This window comes from Rhincodon typus, chromosome 41 (assembly GCF_021869965.1).
Source record: "Rhincodon typus isolate 14 chromosome 41, sRhiTyp1.1, whole genome shotgun sequence".
NCBI lineage: Eukaryota > Metazoa > Chordata > Chondrichthyes > Orectolobiformes > Rhincodontidae > Rhincodon > Rhincodon typus.
The window spans coordinates 4,517,555-4,524,613 of record NC_063372.1 but is presented as its reverse complement, the minus strand read 5'-3'; positions in this window follow the sequence as shown (position 1 = coordinate 4,524,613).

Sequence of the window (7,059 nt, the reverse complement as noted above, 5' to 3'; positions counted from 1 at the left end):
AAATTTTTAAAAATTTCTTGAAGCCTGTGTTTTGGGGTATTTGGAAGGATAGCCATTTTATGTTTCCATATTACTGTGCGTATATTAACCAGTTATCATGTTTTTGATTTTTTTTTTGTTTGGTAAACCAATAACAGTTTATTGAAAAACTTGGTTGATCTTTTAATTTGAAACTTGATCTAGATCAGGTTTTTATTTTACTATTGGTTTACATTGTCACCTGTGAAATAGTGGGGTGAGATCAACAATGCACTCACTTAATCTTTGCAACAATATTGAAAGAGAGACACCATAGAATTGGGAATCAGTTACTCCACCCAATGGCTTATCCTCTGCTGCCTGAGCTTCAAGGAGAGGCAACAGGAAGTAGTAGAAAAGAAGACTGATGAAATCTTTTATTGAGGCACTTGGGTTCCTTTTAAAGGTATTGACTAATTAAACACTGAAACTGTGTACCTGGCCGAGGGAGGTAGGATGGTGCTCAAAATGAGAGAAAAAGGCTGGACAAATCCAGAAGTATAGTATGCCCATTGAGGTTTTATGATTTCTTGGAATGAACATTTTACAGGGAGGCAGCTGAACTTTAAAAATATCAGTAATTTTGAGGGAATTGTGCATTTGTGAAAGAAAATCAGTTGCAAGTTATAAGGACTAACTTGAATACTGTATATCTTCCAACTCTGGGATGAGCCAAGTCAACTGAAATGATCTGCTCTAGTCCTGTATAATGATAAATAAACAAATTGCTGGAGAAATTCAGCAGGTCTGGAAGCATCTATGGAGAGAAAGCAGAGTTATTGTTTGGAGTCTAGTGACCCTTCAGAACTATGTGTAATGATATGCTGAGTGGTACCTTAATTTGAGGTTATTTCAATAACATTCTAATTGGCACACTTCTATTTCAGAGAAAATAAATCTTTATCTTGGTCACGACTGGATTCAAATCCAGAAATCACGTTACCTAAACCCCACAACTGGACAATTGTTTTGATTTTTAAAAAAATTACCAAAGCCAAACGTTAGACATTAGTACATCAGGCAGGGCTGCATCTGTAAAACAGCAGTATTATTTCTGGAGATGATCTTTCAGAATTCCTTGGAACTCCCTTCTGAACTGGGTGAGACTGTCCATATACCCTAAGGAATTCAGCAGTTTAAGAAAGTGGCTCACCACCACCTTTCCAGGGCAATTAGGAATCTGGATTTCCTTGAACAAATTTTAAGAATTTTAATGGCTTCTTCAAAAACAAAAAACAGAGCGAAGGGAAAAATAAGGGTGTGGTGATGGTTGCTAGGAGGAGTAGAGGGGGCGGGGGAAGGTTCTAGGATAGGATGTAGGAGTTAAGTGGGGGTGGGATGGGATCAGTATCTTTTGAGTTTGGAGCCTTGCTCTGGTTTAGCTTTAGGGTTTCCTGAGATTGTGAAAAGTGTGAATTAAATGGAATTTATTGTTTGTTTTACCCCCTCCATTTCAAATCCGTAAGTTTTTTTCAAGCTTATCAACTTGGATGGATTTGTCTGGGTCTGGCTATTTTTTTCTTTTATTACATAAATGAAATTTCAATTTTATTGATCAAACTAAATCTGTAGCATTGTGTGCTTGTATTTCAGTAAAAGACCACCTTGTTAAAACTAAAAGTTATCTACTGTACATTGTGCAAGCTCATGAAAGGGCTGAAAGCTGTCACTTTAATTTGGTTCTCTTGTGTTTCACTCCTGATGAGTGCAAAATGAAAAGCTTTAACTTATTTGGGCAAACTGCACCCAAGGAAATGGTAGAGTCTTTTGTCATCTGAACAAGCAGATGGAGTAATGGTTAATGAAAGATGGCACCTCAGATAATGCAGCATATGGCACAGCTGAATTGTCAGCTAAGATTATGCACTCAGATCCTGAGTGAGGCATAAATCTATGACCTTCTGACTTGTGGTGAGAGTGTTCTGATCCTAGAATGCTAGCATGAAAAAGCCACAATGTAAACTTAATGTGCTGTGTGTTGATTCTTGTTCAATTGTTGACCTGTTATTTGGGAAATACAAGTGCTGCTATTTTGTGGAAATCTGCAGTATCTATCCCGGTTTGTTTATCTAATCTTTCTTGCTCCCAACTGTTTTAGTTCTCCTCTATTTTCTTTAGATCAAAAGACGTAGGAGTAGATCATTTTCCCCATCAAGTCTGCTTCACTATTCAGTGAGAGCATGGCTGATGTGAATCCTCAAGTGTATATCCCTGCCTTATCCACAACACTCGACTTCCTTTACTGATTTCAAAAATCTCAGCCTTGAATATATTTTTAACAATCCTCTGTGGTAACAATTTCCATAGATTCACTCCCATTGGAGAAGAAATGCCACTGATCCCTGTGGCACTCTATTTGTTCCAGGTTGCCATCCTGCAAATGCTACTTCAGTTAGCCAATCCTCTATCCATGCACCATGTGCTACCCCAGCACCATGTGCTATTATCTTATTAAGTTGCCTTCTCTGCAGTACCTTATTGAATAACTTTTGAAAATATAAACACAATACATCTACTGGTCACCCCCTTTATCTACCGTGCTTGTTACCTCGAAGAATTCTCATAAAATTATAAGGCATGATTTTCTTTTCAGCAGAGTTGACTCTACTTGATTGTATTATGTATTTCCAAATGCTCTGCTTTACATCCTTTTGTAATAGACGCGAACATTTTCCCAATAACAGGTGTTAAGCTAACTGGCCTGTAATTACTTGTTTTGTTTTATTGCCTTCTTTTTTTTTGTATCGGGCTATTTCCTCATTCCCCATTATTATTTCCCCAGTCTCATTCTCTAAGGGGCCTGTCTTCACTTTGGCTTCTCTCCTTCCTTTTTATATGTTTAAAAAAGCTCTTGCTGTCTATCTTGACATCACTTGCTAGTTTGTCCTCAAGTTTATTTTTTTCCCCTTTGTTTTTGGGTCATCATTTGGCTTTTGAAACTTTCCCAATCCTCTAGTTAACCCATTCTTCATCACATCATATTTTATTTTCTTTCAATTTGATACTAGCTGTCAGTTTAAAACCTTCCTAGAATCCTTCTTGCTCACAGATTTTTCTTTGCTGTCAGCCATGAATTATCATAAATGTCCGCCATTGCGCCATTGTTCCTCAACTGTTTTTTCTGATAAACTCCCTTCCCAATGCACTCCAGCCAGCTCTTTCTCATTCCTTTTTTAATTCCTTTATCTAGCTTTAGCACAGTTGTTTCCAAACCAAGTTGCTCCCTCTCAAACTGTAAGCTAAATTCTGCCATTTTACCTAGAGGATCTTTTTACTCTGACATTGTCTATTAAACCTGCCTCATTACACATCACCAGATCCAAAATAGCCAAGACCATAAGAGCACAGATCCAAAGAGCTAATGTTTTAGGCCATTGACCTTCCATCACAAATTTGTGGGATGATAACATCACTGACAAGAATAGCATTTGTTTTGGGGAAGGTGGTGATAAGCTGTCTTTTTGAATCGATGAGTCCATGTGGTGCAGGTGCACCCACAGTGAAGTTGAGAAGGGTCTCCAGGATTTTGATGCAGAGACATTGAAGGACCAATGATCTAGTTCCAAGTCAGGATGATGTGCAGCGTGAAGGGGAACCCTGTGTAAGTGGTGTGCCCAAGCATCTGTTGCCCTTTAAACATGATAGTAGAGGTCACAAGTTTGGAGGTTCTGCCAGAGATAGTTTTGCGAATTGTTGCATCTTGTAGATGGTACACATTGCAATCTCTGTGCTGTGGTTGAGGGAGCAAATGTTTGAGGTGTTGAGCAAGCAGGCTGCTTTGTCCTGGATGGTGCCAAGCTCCTTGAGCATTGGAGTTGCACTCATCCAGGCAAGTGGGGAGTATTCCATCACACACCTGACTTGTGCCTTGTAGATGGTGGACAGGCTTTGTGGGGCAGTCAGGAGATCAGTTACTCACTGCAGAGTTCCTGACCTTGTATTTATATTGCTGGTCCTGTTCAGGTTTTATCTGGTCAAGGGTTCAAACCACCCAGGATGTTAGTGGGTGATTCAATGCTATTGAATATAAAGAGGAGGTAGTTACTTAGATTCTCACTTGTGTGTCATTTGCCACTTGTCGGCCCAAACCTGTGCTCTCCAGGTCTTGATGCTCATGGGCATGGATTGCTTCAGTATGTGAGGAGTCCTGAATAATACCGATCACTGCAATCATCAGTGAACATCCCCACCTCTGACATTTATAATGGAAGGAAGGTCACAGAATTGTTATGATGCAGAAGGAGGTCATTCAGCCCATCATACCTGCACCAGCTTGTTACCTCGTGCCAATCTAGTGCCTTTTCCTCATATCCATGCACACTATTTCTATCCAAATAATTATTCAGTACCCTCTTGAATGCCTCAATTGAACCTGCCTCCATCACATTTCCAGGCAGCACATTCTTTACCCTCACAACTCATCGTGTGAAAACATGTTTCTTTTTCTCACATCACCCTTGCTGCTTTTGCACATCATTGAAATCTATGCCCCTTCATTCTAGTTTCATTTCAGTGTCTTCTCCCTATCTACTGTATCTTGCCCATTGTGATTTTGGAAACCTGTGTCAAATCTCCTCTCCAAGGACAAAAGCCCCAACTTCTTCAATCTCTGCTCATCGCACTGTTTCTCATTCCTGGAACCATTTTTGTAAACCACTTCTGCAATCTCTCTCTCCAATATATTTACAGTTTTCCTATAATATGGCATCTGCAACTAAACATAATACCACAACTAAGGTCTAGCAAGTGAATTGTACAAATTCAACATCTCCCTGCTGTTGTACTTTATGCCTCTATTAATAAAGCAGAGAGTGTTATGTGTTTTATTAACTGCTGTCTCCACCTGTCCTGTTAACTTTAATCTGTGCACATATATACACAAGGTCTCTCTGCTCTTGCACCCCCTTAGAATTGTATTCCCTATTTTTATATTATCTTTCAGTTTTCTTCTGACTAAAGTATAACACTACACACCTCTCTGCATTGAACTTCATTTGCCACCTATTTGCCCTTTCCATCAACTTGTCAATGTCCTTTTTGGAATCCCACAATATCTTGAGAGATGGTGCAGGAGGGAGGGGTTCAGATTTTTGGGACATTGGGACCGGTTCTGGGGGAGGTGGGACTATTACAAATCAGACGGTCTACACCTGGGCAGGACTGGAACCAATGTCCTAGGGGGTGCTTTTGCTAATGCTGTTGGGGAGGGTTTAAACTAATGTGGCAGGGGGATGGGAACCAAATGAGGAGGTTAGTGGACAGTAAGGAGGTAGTAACTAAAGCCTGTAAGGAACTAGATAATGAAGTCAGTGTGACTAAGGGGAAAAGTAGGCAGAGAGCAGATGATGAACGCAAAGGGTCAGGTGGTCTGAGGCGCATTTGTTTTAATGCGAGAAGTTTAGTAGGTAAGGCAGATGAACTTACGGCTTGGATTAGTACTTGGGAGTATGATGTTATTGCTATTACTGAGACTTGGTTGAGGGAAGGGCAAGATTGGCAACTGAATATCCCAGGATATAGATGCTTCAGGTGGGATAGGGAGGGAGGTAAAAGGGGTGGAGGAGTTGCATTACTGGTCAAAGACGATATCACAGCTGTGCTGAAGGAGGGCACTATGGAGGACTCGAGCAGTGAAGCAATATGGGCAGAGCTCAGAAATAGGAAGGGTGCGGTAACAATGTTGGGGCTGTACTACAGGCCTCCCAACAGTGAGCGTGAGATAGAGGTACAAATATGTAGACAGATTATGGAAAGATGTAGGAGCAACAGGGTGGTAGTGATTGACTGGGATTCACTTAGTGTTAGGGGTTTAGATGGAGCAGAATTTGTGAGGAGCATTCAGGAGGGTTTTATAGAGCAGTATGTAAATAGTCCAACTTGGGAAGGGGCCATACTGGATGTGGTGTTGGGGAATGAGCCCGGCCAGGTGGTTGAAGTTTCAGTAGGGGATTACTTTGGGAATAGTCATCACAATTACGTAAGTTTTATAATACTCATGGACAGAGACGAGAGTGGTCCTAAAGGAAGAGTGCTAAATTGGGGGAAGGCAAACTATAGCAAAATTCGGCAGGAGCTGGGGAATGTGGATTGGGAGCAGCTTTTTGAGGGTAAATCCACATTTGATATGTGGGAGGCTTTTAAAGAGAGGTTGATTAGAGTGCAGGACAGACATGTCCCTGTGAAAATGAGGGATAGAAAGGGCAAGATTAGGGAACCATGGACGACAGGTGAAATTGTGAGACTAGCAAAGAGGAAAGAGGAAGCATACATAAGGTCTAGGCGACTGAAAACAGATGAAACTTTGGAAGAATATCGGGAAAGTAGGACCAATCTGAAACGAGGAATTAAGAGGGCTGAAAGGGATCATGAAATATCTTTAGCAAACAGGGTTAAGGAAAATCCCAAAGCCTTTTATTTGTACGTAAGGAGCAAGAGGGTAACTAGGGAAAGGGTTGGCCCACTCAAGGACAAAGGAGGGAAATTATACGAGGAGTCAGAAAATGAGTGAGATTCTTAATGAGTACTTTGCGTCGGTATTCACCGAGGAGAGGGACATGACGGATGTTGAGGTAAGGGATAGATGTTTGATTACTCTAGGTCAAATTGGCATAAGGAGCGGGGTAAGTGTTGGGTATTCTAAAAGGCATTCAGGTGGACAAGTCCCCAGGTCCGGATGGGATCTATCCCAGGTTACTGAGGGAAGCGAGAGAGGAAATAGCTGGGGCGTTAACAGATATCTCTGCAGCATCCTTGAGCACAGGTGAGGTCCTGGAGGACTGGAGAATTGCTAACATTGTCCCCTTGTTTAAGAAGGGTAGCAAGGATAATCCAGGTAATTATAGACCGGTAAGCCTGACGTCAGTGGTGGGGAAGCTGCTGGAGAAGATTCTGAGGGATATGATCTATTTACATTTGGAAGAAAATGGGCTTATTAGTGACAGGCAGCATGGTTTTGTGCAGGGAAGGTCATGTCTTACCAACTTGATAGAATTCTTTGAGGAAGTGACAAAGTTGATAGATGAGGGAAGGGCTGTAGATGTC